The sequence below is a fragment of the Hyaena hyaena genome, unplaced genomic scaffold (genome assembly GCF_003009895.1).
Source record: "Hyaena hyaena isolate Hyena2069 unplaced genomic scaffold, ASM300989v1 scaffold_58, whole genome shotgun sequence".
Lineage (NCBI taxonomy): Eukaryota > Metazoa > Chordata > Mammalia > Carnivora > Hyaenidae > Hyaena > Hyaena hyaena.
The window spans coordinates 4,388,861-4,401,952 of record NW_024080689.1 but is presented as its reverse complement, the minus strand read 5'-3'; positions in this window follow the sequence as shown (position 1 = coordinate 4,401,952).

Here is a 13,092-nt window from a genome sequence, read left to right as displayed (position 1 = left end):
CAGCACAGAGCCCGACGCGGGGCTCGAACCCACGAACCGCGAGATCATGACCTAAGCGAAAGTCAGACGCTTAACCGACTAAGCCACCCAGGCGCCCCTGTTTCCCTCTTTTTTTTAAATTTTTTTACATTTATTTATTTTTGCGAGAGAGAGAGTGAGACAGAGTGTGACCCAGGAGGGTCAGAGAGAGACAGAGACACAGAATCTGAAGCAGGCTCCAGGCTCCAAGCTGTCAGCCCAGAGCCCAATGTGGGGCTCAAACCCACAAATCGTGAGATCATGACCTGAGCCGAAGTCGGACACTTTGCCGACTGAGCCCCCCAGGCTCCCCAATTTTTATTTAAGTCATCTCTATGCCCAACATGGGACTTGAACTCACCACTTTGAGATCAAGAGTCGCACGCTCTGCACACTGAGCTAGCCCAGTGCCCCCTCTGCTTCATAATCTTCGATGCATATTTTCACAGGAAAATAATGCTTTCAGTGACGAAGCAAATTATTTAAGTTTTTCTCCACTGACGGTGCAGCCAGGCCCCTGGGGACAGTCAGGCCCCAACCCCAGCCACTGCTAATCTGCAATGGGTGCCTCCCCTGCCTACTCAACCCCCATGGAATCTTCTGGGCCCAGAGGAACAGCATCATTTTTTTCTTCTGCTCTTCAGCCCCACGTTGCCTGGGCGGCAGGACTGGTACTACTAATCTCTGGGTCTTTAGCACCAAGGGCCAAGGTGACAACCCACTGAGAGAAAACGAGCAAAGGCTTCACTCGGCTGAGCAGACACAGGACTGGGTGCCCCACGGGGGGTGGGGGGTGGGGAGGGGCACCATCATAAGCAGTGGCTGCGATGGACGGAACTGCTGGTGCCTGCCCACGTGGAGAAAGCCCCAGAAGCAGACGCTGAGCCAGGTCAGGTCTTTAACGGAGATCAAAAGAGCTGGTCAAAGTCTGTGAATAATTTGAGATCTGGGGTCTGGCTGCAAACTCTGAAACGGCTCTGGGGCTTTCTCAAGGGAGCGTCTGCGGGAGGTTCTTGGGGGTCCCAGCGGTCTGAAACTTCAGGAAGGCCTGAGCTGGGCCCGGCCATTCCCTGGGTCCACATGCTGGTGGCAGAGTGGGGGTGGGGGCTCCTTCTGGGAAGGGGGGTGGGAGGGAAGGGGACAGGTGAGGAAACAGGGCTCCACAGTGAGGCATGCAAAAACCCGAGGCTTCCCAGAGTTTGGCCCAGCTGACCTTGGGCTTCCTCGTGCCTAATAAAGCTGCCTCTTGGGGCACCTGGGTTGCCCAGTAGGTTAAGCGTCCGACTTCAGCTCAGGTCATGATCTCATGGTTTGTGAGTTCAAGCCCCGCGTCGGGCTCTGTGCTGATAGCTCAGAGCCTGGAACCTGCTTGGGATTCTGTGTCTCCCTCTCCCTCTGGCCCTCCCCCCGCTCACGTTCTCTCTCTCTCTCAAAAATAAATAAACATTACAAAAAAAAGTTCTAAGCTGCCTCTTGCCCCATCACCCCCAAATCTTCTCCTCCAGCTCACCCAGAGACCAGGCTTTGGGAAGTCAGCGCAGACCTCAAAGCTCAGAGCCAGGGCCTGGCAAAGTGGAAGAAAACATGCCCCAGGGAGGGGATGGGACACAAAAGCAGGCAGTAGGTAACCAAGCAGGGGGGAAGGCACCCTCCCTGGGACAGCGGGGCTCACAGTGTGCGGGGAGGGGGGACAAGTCCTCTTGGGTGACTGCATGCGAATGGAGAGCCAGGCCCGGTCCCCTGAACTGAGTGTGGGGGCTGGGCCTGGGTAAGGAAGTGGCTGCGTCCAGGCTGGAGGAGGCTGGTGACCGGGTCACCCGGTCAGCGTCCTGCAAGACAGAGCTGGGGCTGGGGCCAGGCCCCGGGTCCTACCCCCTCTTACTTCCCCTTTCTTCCCCCTTCCAACGTGTCCCCCTTCCAGCCCAGCCCCATCCCGTCCCTCTGCCGCTGCCCCCACCTCCCCAGACTCCTTCCCAAGCTGAAGGCCGGCAGCCTCTGGATCTCTCTGGAAGCCCAGTTTCCAATGACAAGATTTCGGGGAATCCAGGGTGCTCCACTGAAGGCTTTGACCCTGGTCTGTGTGTCTAAATGTCCACACGTGTGTCACCTGGCATGTTCCGGTTCTGGGACTCTGGCTCACGCCTGTGTCAAAGCTCTTCACTGCTGGCCATGGTGCTAACTCTGACTTACTTAAGGGGAGAAATGGTGGATGACGGGACACCAGGTAGGCTCCAGACCTGTGTCTGGCAGTAAACGGGCTGCCGCAGGCCTAAGTGACTTATAAGGGCCGTTGGTGTCACCGCCGGCCATTAGACGGGGCCTCTGGCTCTCTGCCGCCTCCGGGTGTAACCCCAGCCCCAGGGTCCGTGCTCCTGACCGCCTGAACCCCAGTCACGTGCCCTCATCCCAGCTGGAAGGGACCCCGGGAAAGAGAGCACTGGGTGGATTCTTGTCCCCGGTCAAAAATAATGAGGCACGTGTCAGCCATGTCTCAGCAAAGTGTGGACCAAGTGCGGGCGGCCCTCCGTTCCGTGTCCTCCCGTTCTGGCGGCCAGAGGCGGCCACTCTCAGCGCCTCCCAGGCCAGTGTGCTCTCCACCTCCCTGCAGCCCTCCCGTCTTGAATCGAGAGGGCGAGTCCCGCCAGAAACATTTCCCCTCTGCAGTAAGCCACCCCCAGCTCCCTCTGCATCTTCTGGGCCGCTGTCTGCCTTCCCAGCCTGCGACCTTGCGTCTGACTTAAAGGACTTACAGGCCTCTTGGGGGATTCGGCTGACACCCCCCCACCCCCCCACCGCATCTGCCTGGGGCTACCGGACCCAGCCTGGCCGGGATCTGCTTCCATCTTCCAGAACCAAAGCCAATGTGGGAGGAGACAGGGAGTCAGAGAACAGGTTTTCCTGCCGCTGCCGGGATGTAACTTAGACTCGCTGGAGCCAAACATGTGAGGCAGAGCTTTGGGGGATCAAGTAAGCAAGGGGGGGGGGAGCTGTTTTCTTTCCCCCAGGAAGAGATCCCTGCAAAGACACCAGGAGCAGTGGGCAGGCAAGTCCCGGAGTCCCCATGACCCCGGCGAGGCCCTGCGTGGCTGCCACTGAAGCCACATGACCTCTTCTGGCCAGTGTGCAGGGTGGGTCTTTCCCTTCCAGGTCCGGGGCCCCCCCGCAGAGCCCCTCTGTCTGCCCAAATCTCCTTTGCCCCCTCCCACACTTCAGAGTCATTTCTTCTGCAAAGCTTTCTCCTCTCTCCCTAGGGGTCCCTTCCCTCTCTCTTCCATTGATCAGGCAAGCGGCTTTACCCGACTTTCTATCCCCGGGTCTCAAGTCTGGGCTTGTCCCTCTTTCTTGACTTACAACCAGACACCTCTCGCAGTGGGACCCAACCTATTTCAAGGCACATTTGTGAAGCGAATGCCTCCTGTCTGTTTGAACAGGGCAGTGGGGGCTGGCCTGAAGGGACATCACTTCGGGATGGGCCCACAGAGGTGAAGGCAAAGCCCTGGGTATCTGGTCGACCGGCTGCCTTGCAGAGGCATCTGATTTATGGGTTCTGAGCTTACCCCTCCTGGACCCAGAGATCTGGGAGGTGACAAGTTGGTGCCCAGGGCTCGGGTGCAGATGTTTCGGGACAGTGGCCAGTGGTTGCCGGGAACACTGAGCAGCAGTGTGGGGTCGACTGGAGCCTGAGCTCCATGGTACATAAAGCCTGCTTGTTTCACATGTTACCTGGGGAACTCTCGGCCGAGGTTGCCAACCAACAGACCTCCGGGCTCAAGCAGCTTTTAGCCCCGCCCTCGGCCACACATACACCTCCTTGACCCCACCTGTTACCCCACACCCCGACCCCGGTCCTTCTTGGGCTCTCTCACTTTCACGTTTGTCCCTGTCTCCAGTTGTGGGTTCAACTTCCCGTTGACACCGTCTGGTATCGGGGACGGTGTTTAGAAGCGGTCGTGCCTAGAAAGCTCAGTGGATGGCAGTTCTGCGTAATATGAGCCCCAGAAGGAAGGGAAACTTGTGTTGCCTAGGATCCCAGACCCTTCGGGAAAGCAAAGGAAGTGTGCTCATTGGCAGAACAGATCATCTGTAGTGGTCATGACGTTTCTGGCTGCAAGTAGCAAAAGCTTGGCTTAGACAATAAGAAAGTGTATTATCTCACGCATCGATGAGACCCGAGGTAGGAACACCCACTGCTGTGCATCAGCAGCACGACGTCATCAGGGAGTCACGATCTTCCTGTCTTCTCGCTCTTCGCCCTCGCGATGTAGCTCTTCCCTCTTACGGGTACAGCACGGCATCCAGGCTTAACATCCCTCCCGGGGTGTCCCTCTTAGCAGTAAGGAAACCTTTCCCGACAGCCCCCAGGAGTGGCCTGAGCGGTACTGCACGATTAGACCAGCCACTGACCGGGGGGATGGCGCCATGCTTGAAGAACCACCTCTGGGGCTGGGCTAGAGCCAGCCTCACCTGAAGCCCACGGCTCTGTGGAACAGGGCAGACCTTGAAACACCATGTAGGGTCCGGCACGAAGGAAGAAGAAGTTAGAATCGTCGTTGTGTCGGAAGCCATGAGTATCGGTGGAACCATTTACGAATGCCAACTCGGGAAGGTTGAAAAACCAAACATAGGGGCGCCTGGGTGGCTTAGTCGGTTAAGCGTCCGACTTTCGCTTAGGTCATGATCTCGCGGTTCGTGGGTTCGAGTCCCGGGTCGGGCTCTGTGCTGACTGCCAGCTCAGAGCCTGGAGCTTGTTTCGGAGTCTGTGTCTCCCTCTCTCTCTGACCCTCCCCTGCTCATGCTGTCTCTCTCTCTCTTTCTCTTAGAAATAAATAAAAATATTAAAAAAAAAAAAAAGAAAAACCAAAGATTACTCTAGAAGGCCCACCTCTGGTGGGGGGTTCTCTGTCACTATTGATGCGATTTGTTCCCTCTGATTTTTACCACAAACTCCTCCCTCCTCCATCACACATACACACAAGAGACAGGGAGAAACACCTAGACTCTGGGTAAAGGACCTCACATAATGTCTGGCATGAAGTGGGTGTCCATAGAGCAGCAAGGAAGAAATGCTTATCTCCCTTCCCCCAGTGCAGACGACCACACCCACATCCCAACTGGTGCCCAGGCCTCAGGTTGCCCCCTCCCCCTGCTATCCATTCGCTTCAAGGTAGCAGAGTGGTTTTGTTTTTCAAAAGTCAAATCTTATCTACCTTCAAAGGCTCTCCACTGCCCTTGGGGCACGTTCCAGATTCCTTAGCCCAGAGCACAAGGCCCTTCATCACTTCAATCCAGCCTGAAAACCTTATCTTCTAGCTCTCTCATCCACGGCTTCAGGATAGTGACACAGGCACTGCATGGTTACAAATTGGATGGAACGTCATGCCAATAAATTCTGAGAAGGGAGTGGATGAGTTTCAGCAGGAATTTCTAATTGACAACAACAACACGAACAAAAACTAAAATGGGAATATAAGGAAACTTCCTAAATTTAACAAAAGGCAAATATTCTAAAGAGAAAACCATTCAGTCCACCTTATTAAAAAGAGGAAGGGGGAGGGACGCCTGGGGGGCTCAGTCGGTTAAGTGTCCAACTTCATTCAGCTCAGCTCACAATCTTGCAGTTCGTGGGTTCAAGTCCCGCATCGGGCTCTGTGCTGACAGCTCAGAGCCTGGAGCCTGCTTCGGATTCTGTGTCTCCCCATTTCTCTGTCCCCCCTCTGCTTGTGCTCTCTCTCGCTCTCTCAAAAATAAACATTAAACATTTTTTACAAAGCTATAAGGCAACTTTTAAAAAGTTCCTTTCAACTTAGTGGCTTAGCTAGAAAGAAAATATGAGAGATTCTTAGCGTTGAAGCATGAATTCAGAGAGGTAAGCAAGGGTAATGTAGAGAGGGACCTGAAGATCTGACTATAATAATACGGAGTTTCAAAGTGAATTCCCAGTTGGGTGGCAAGTGACGAAGCCGTGGGAGTCAGATCAGGACAGCAGCCTTCAGAAAGACCAAACAGACAAGATGGAAGTTGGCCTGCCCTGGACTCAGCTCTGGGTAGAGAAGAAGACAGAACAATTCCTAACCACAAGCCTGCCTTAAGCAGGATCGGGGCACAAATCCACACCACATTCGAGGTCCCAGAAATGTCCAGTGGAGCATTGTATTAAAGTACTCCCAGATCATGAGGACCTCAGGCGCCTGGCAGAAACAAGCATAAATCTTCTCGGTAAGAACAGATCGCCAGACCATGTTATGCCCAGATCACGATCTCCCCAAAATCCCAAGACCACCAAGGAGTCCGAGTCATGTATGCAAAAGCAAAGGGCTTTATTACGGGCTTAAGCTCGGACTCCCAGACTTCACCAGCGTTTGGATCTGTGCTGAGAGCCTCGAACAAGGGCAGAGTAGGGTTTTTATGGGGTTTGAGACGGGGGAAGTTACAGAAGTTGTGACATGGGAACAGTGATCCAATCATAATAATTCAACATCATTGACAGCGGGTTTGACCATACACATTGTCTAGAGTATTCGTTACTTTTGGCGGGATCCAATTAGAACATTTAGAGTACCTTTAAATTCAACCAATCACAGAGCGAGCCTAGGGTCTTGTTCGGCGACTAACAGGTTAACTTTAACATTAGGTAACAGGGTCCTATCTATAGTTTCTATCTCCAGGCCTCTCCCTTAGTAATGTGGAGGGTGGTCGCTGGCCTTTCCTGATTGGGTGTTGCAAGGGTGGTTTCTCCTGCCTTGGGCAATGTGTCACTGCCTGATAGTTTCGGGAAAGCTGAAACTCAGGCCTTCTAGTTCAGAGGGGAAACTTAAAGCCTGTCATGGAGTCAGTTTGGTTTAGACGTTTAGACTTGTGGCCTTACAACCAGACCTGAAAGAATTCGGGGAGATGAAGTTCCCAAAACTAAGCTTCTACAGTGTAAAAAAAAAAAAAAAAAAATCATAAAACACAAAAGATAATGAGGCATCAGGAATGAGAGGCAGCAGAAACAGCAAACATCAGAATTAGACCTGTGTATTTAGATGTTAAAATTATTGGAAAAATACAAAATAAACATATCTAATATGTTTAAATAAAGAGAAGATAATTTTAAAATATGAATAAGAAGGGGCACCCTGGGGGGCTCAGTCGGTTAAACGCCAGACTTTGGCTCAGGTCATGATCTCACAGTTCGTGGGTTCAAGCCCTGCGTTGGGCTCTGTGCTGCCAGCTCAGAGCCTGGAGCCTGTTTCCAATTCTGTGTCTCCTTCTCTCTTTCTCCTTTCCCCACTCGTGGTCTGTTTCTCTCTGTCCCTCAAAAACAGATAAATGAAAAAAAATATTTTAAAAATATGAATAAGAAAAAAAACCTATCAAAATTATTAGAAAGATTTCCAGCAGAAAGGCTCCACAGTTGCTGCCGCCATTTTGGGCACAGGAGTGACGTTATTACCTGAGCAAGGGGTGCTGGGGGCTGGCGGCATTCCATGTGGCAACAATGTCTCAGCATGTTGGCGCAGCGATGGCCACGGTGCTTGAAAGGAATAGAGTAGAAGGGTTAAGTGCCCTCAGATTCCAAACAGAAGTCGGGAATTTGAGTCATGCCTACGTTACTGCAATTCACAACAGGCACACTTTGCACAGGACGATGTTGATACAAGCCGTTTCCAGAGCCAGGCAGGGTCCCGGGGCAATTCTCAAGCAGAAGGAGCCAGAGGGCCTGTGACCCAATCCTTCCTTGACTTTAATGAATGCGGTGGAAGAAGGTCCTGCAGTTAAAGAAAGGAGACAGCCTGAGAATCCAGCAAAACCTGAAGAGCAGCGGTCGAAGGAAGACAGCAAGGGCAGGAAGCGGTTAATCCCAGTCCCTCCAGTTGAGAAGAACTGGACCTGCCTCCACCTGGGGACTGGCTGTGACTTGGGGGTCAGCGAACTGGTAAAGGTGTCAGGATTAACCTGTAGTTGTAGTCGTCAGATGCAGTGAAAATGAGGTGATGTCAGATGCAGTGAAAATGAGGTGACGTCCCATCTTCTCGTGTCCCATTGCTGGATCAACATGACCCATGAGGACTTTGGCAGGGCACAGCTAGACGAAAGTTTTGTGGACAGAGGGAACAATCGTTTTTAAGTTTTTTTCGTAACCGCCAGCTACACGATTTCTTACAGATGTCAAAGGCAGTCTACTTGTACGCACTCTGTTTCTTATGACTTTCTGGGACAGAACGACTCCATTCCTAGGAGCGTGGTCACCGTAGAGAGCAGAGAGTTTACCCACTATCTTCTGAAGCACCTAATTTTAGGCAGTGTTGGCTCTGCCTGTGTGTAGAGAGTGGATAGGTATTTTGTCCCTTATTCTCAGGCGGCGCGAATCAACCTGCAGAAAGCGGATGGAGTTAGGAGGGCTGCGCACGGCTTAGCCTGACTGATTTAATGATCTTCCGTTCTCATTCCGAAACCATTCTATCAAATGGAGGCAGGCTGTGTCCATCCACCCCCGCGAAGTAATCACACGCCCTGTGAATAATGCGCAGGAGGGTCGCTGTTTCATTTACAAAATCTGACCAGTTATGACTCATTCTGACATTTCAAATCCTAATAATGCTCAGTTGTCTTCCTTTCTAGCCAGTGTTTCGTGCATTTTCCTCCAGAGTCTGTTCAGATTCTTGTCCCTCTTTTCCTCCAGGCTACAGGGAAGGTACCTGAAAGACAAGGGTCCCAAGCAGCCAGGAAGTCGGCCGAGGTCCCCCCCTTGGGTGACTCTCCCTTTTCACCTGGGAGGAAAAATCTCTCCCAGAGGCCCCAGCCCGTTTCCAGATCCTCAAGTGTCATTGGCCAGAACGGAGTCACATGTCTACCCCTAAAGCCAATCAGGGATGAGAGAGCACGCATGCCCTAAGGCTTAGGCCAATCGTAATTCAGCGCCCGGTAGAGGAGGGAGGCGGGGCTGCCCTGGACTGGTTGCTGCCCCAGACCCGCCTCCCTGGGCCAGGAAAGGGATGCCAGGGAGGGGGAAGGAGACCAGCTCCCCTTTCCGGTCGGCCCCAGGCTGCAGCCACTCCCCAGCCCCGGGCTTGCCTGTTGGTTTAACAAAGAACCCCAGAACAACAGAAGCAGGTGGTCTCAGAGTTCCGGAGGCGGAAGCCTGAAGTCCGGGTGTCCCTGTGCTCCCTCTGAAGCCTGTAGGGGGAAGCCTTCCTCCCCTCTTCCTGGCTTCCGGTGGTTGGTGGGCAAATCCGTGACCTGCTGCCTGGGTGGCCACGTGGCTTTCTCCCCTGCGTGTCTGCGACTCTCTTCTCCTGATGCGGACAGTGGGCGTATCGGATTAAACACGCGCCTTCCTCTACTGTGACCTCATCTAAACTACTTACATCTGCAGCCATTCTATTTCCAAGTAAGGTCACGGGCGCAGGTACTGGGTTAGGACTTCGACACATCTTTTTTGGAGGCCGCAAGGCAACCCTTAACAGGTTTTGTGAGACTCCGTGTAACAAATGGTCTTTTTGCATTACCTAAATCCAGAGATTTTTTTTTCTGTAGTGTATAACCAAAGAGTCCTTCTAGTATAGGATTCTAACAGGGGTTCAAACCGAGTCCGAAGAAACGGGTGTCACACATCACCTCCTTACCAAAGCCTCCTTGCTTGCAGAAACAACTTAGAGAAGCTTACGTAATCACCAAAGAGCAGTTGTATCTCTCTCGAACCAAAGTCCTTTTTCAGGAGAAGGTCTTGTATAACTCTGAATACAGAGGGTTTGCTTGCCAATTAGAGAATGAGCATGGGAAAATTCCTAAAATTAAGAAACAGTCTTCTCTTGAAAATTATTCTTGCCAGTCAGAAGAAAATTCAGGGTGATGTGTCTTGTTGCTGCACTTTGTGAAAGGGTAGCTTTGAAGTAACACTTTTTTCTTCATCTTTGAACTACCTGGTGCATGAGCCCGCCCCGGGGCATTTGTGCTTCCTCCTAGCCCCTGCCCGCTATCTGGACATGGATTTTTTTAAAAACCTTTTACGCTTATTTATTTATTTTGAAAGAGAGAGAATCCCAAGCAGGCTCCATGCTATCAGCGCAGAGCCCAGTGTGGACATTGAACCCACGAACCGTGAGACCATGACCTGAGCTGAAATCAAGTGTTGGTTGCTCAACCAACTGAGCCACCCAGGCACCCCTGATTTTTTTTTTTTTTTAAGATTTTAGTTTTGGAGCGCCTGGGTGGCTCAGTTGGTTCAGTGTTCGACTCTTGATTTGGGCTCAGATCATGATCCCAGGGGCATGGGATTGAGCCCCATGTCGAACTCTGTGCTGACCATAAAGCCTGCTTGGGATTCTCTCTGTCTCCCTCTGCCTCCCTTCCCTGCTCTCTCTCTCTTTTTTTTTTAATGTTTTATTTATTTCTGAGAGACAGAGACAGCGTGAGCAGGGGACGGTCAGAGAGAGAGGGAGACACGGAATCTGAAGCAGGCTCCAGGCTCTGAGCTAGCTATCAGTACAGAGCCTGATGTGGGGCTTGAACCTACAAACCGTGAGATCATGACCTAAGCCCAAGTCAGACACTTAACCGACCGAGCCACCCAGGTGCCCCTCCCTGCTCTCTTTCTAAAATAAAATTTTAAAAAATTAAGATTTTATTTTTAAGCAATCTCTACACCCAACGTGGGACTCAAACTCACAACCTCAAGATCAAGAGCAGCATGCTCTTCCGACTGAGCCAGCCCAGTGCCCCTGGACATTGATATTCTTAATATTCAGAACCTACAACCAGTTGTACACCCTCATCTAACCAAGCCCACTCCAAGGCTTCCGACATTTCAGAGCTGGGACAGCCTCCTCCTCATGACACCTGTGACACTGCCACATCCCCACCAGGCTGTACTTGACTTACAGAGGTGCGAGGAGACGGTTACAGCACTACCTTGACTCGCTCATTCCAAACTTGGAGGGCTTGTGAGAGCTGGTGAAATTTTCTAATTAGTATTTTCCTTTTTTAAAAAAAGTTTATTTATTTTTGAGAGCGAGAGAGCGAGAGAGAACGTGTGCATGTGAACAGGGGAGAGGCAGAGGGAGAGGAAGAGAGAGAGAATCCCAAGCAGCCTCCATGCTGTCAGGGCAGAGCCCAAAGCGGGGCTCAGTCTCAAGAACCATGAGATCAAGACCTGAGCCAAGATCAAAAGACTGATGCTCAACCGACTGAGCCCCTGGCAGGCGCCTCTTCAGGGAAATACAGTCTAAACCCAGGAAGGTCTGAAACTAAGTATATAAATGACAAAGTAAAGGAACACACGGTATTAATACCTTTATGTTAAATTTAAAAGCAATCTATATGTCATATTGTGATGTGTACGGAAATTTTGTCTGCCTCATAAAAGGCGTTGTACCAAGTATATTTCGGTACAGTTATTTATAGGAACAGACCTATGAGGATGGGCTTCTGAGCAGACGTGTTTAGACAGCCATCATTCCTATCATCAGGCTGAGTCAGGATTTCCAGGATTATTCTAGTTCAGACACAGAGAACTTCGTGAAACCTGAATGTTGTCCCCAAATCCAGCAGAACAAGAATTAGTTAAGTCAGATTGTGTAAATGATCTGTGAAACACACTTGCAGTTTTTTTGGTTTTTTTTATGTTTTTTATTTTTATTTATTTCCGAGAGAGAGAGACAGAGCGAGCGAGCGAGCATGAACAGGGGAGGGGCAGAGAGAGAGGGAGACACAGAACCTGAGACTCTAGGCTCTGAGCTAGCTGTCAGCACAGAGCCCCACGCGGGGCTTGAACCCACGAACCGTGAAGTCATGACCTGAGCCGAAGTTGGACGCTTAACCGACTGAGCCACCCAGGCACCCCAACACACTTGCAGTTTTATTGCGATATTTCTTTGCAATATATTTGCAGTATTAGTAGTATCGTTTTAACGTTCTGTGCATTTGGCCGCCCTGGGTCCCGATATTTGGTGCTCGCAGAACCAGCTAGGTACCAATGCTCTTATGGAATCCCTTCCACACTGGGCAGTGCCCTGTGACCCCAACACTTCCTGCTGTCCTCAGACCACTTCCCACCAAAACCCGTCCAGCCTGATGATTTTCAAGTGATGCTTGAGGAGTGGAAGCAGGCTGCCTCCTCAGAGCTAAACTTTGCCCTTCCCATACCTTCCCTTTGACATTTTCAAAACAATAACACTTTTCAAAAGTCATCTCTACCCCTTAAGTGGGTGTATTATATTGCGTAAGAATTATAGCTCAATAAAGTTGATTTTTAAGGTTTAACACAAAAACTTACATCGGCAAAGCTATGGAGAAAGAGAACACTCGTGCGCTGCTGGTGGGAATGTAAATTGGGGTAGCCACTGTGGAAAACTGTATGAAAGTTCCTCAAACAATTCAAAATAGAAGGACCATGCGATCCAGCAATGTCCCTTCTGGGCATATACCCACAGGAAATGAAAATAGAGTATCAAAAAGATACCTGCACCCCTACATTCACCGTAGCATTCATTATTCACAATAACCAAGATACGGAAACGCGTGAATGTCCGAAAATGGATGAATAGGTAGTGATGTGATGTAGATAACACAACGGAACGGTGTTCAGCCATGAGAAAGAAGGAAAGCCTATGACTTGCAGCATCGGCCTTGAGGGCATTACGCCAAGTGAAATATACCAGAGAAAGACAGACCCTGCGTGGTACCATTTATATGTGGCATCAAAGGAAAAAAAGTCCAAATCATAGAAACAGAGAGTTGGCTGGTGGGGCTGGGAGTGGGGAGATAGAGAGAGGTTGGTAAAAGGGTACAGACTTGTAGCTACGGGATGAGCGAGGTCCAAGGATCTCACGGTGGCTATAGCTGTGAGCACTATCGTATAATTGGAATTTACCAACAGAGTAGGATTTGCAGTTCACACACACACACACACACACACACACACACACACACACACAAAGATGAATCCGCGAGCTTATTAACCTGATGGGGGACCCTTACACGGTGTATACAAGCATCAAATCGCAATGATGTACACTTCAAATGCCTTACCATTTGGTAGGTCGGTTATACCTCAGCAAAGCTGAAATCAAAACAAACAAACGAACACCTGAG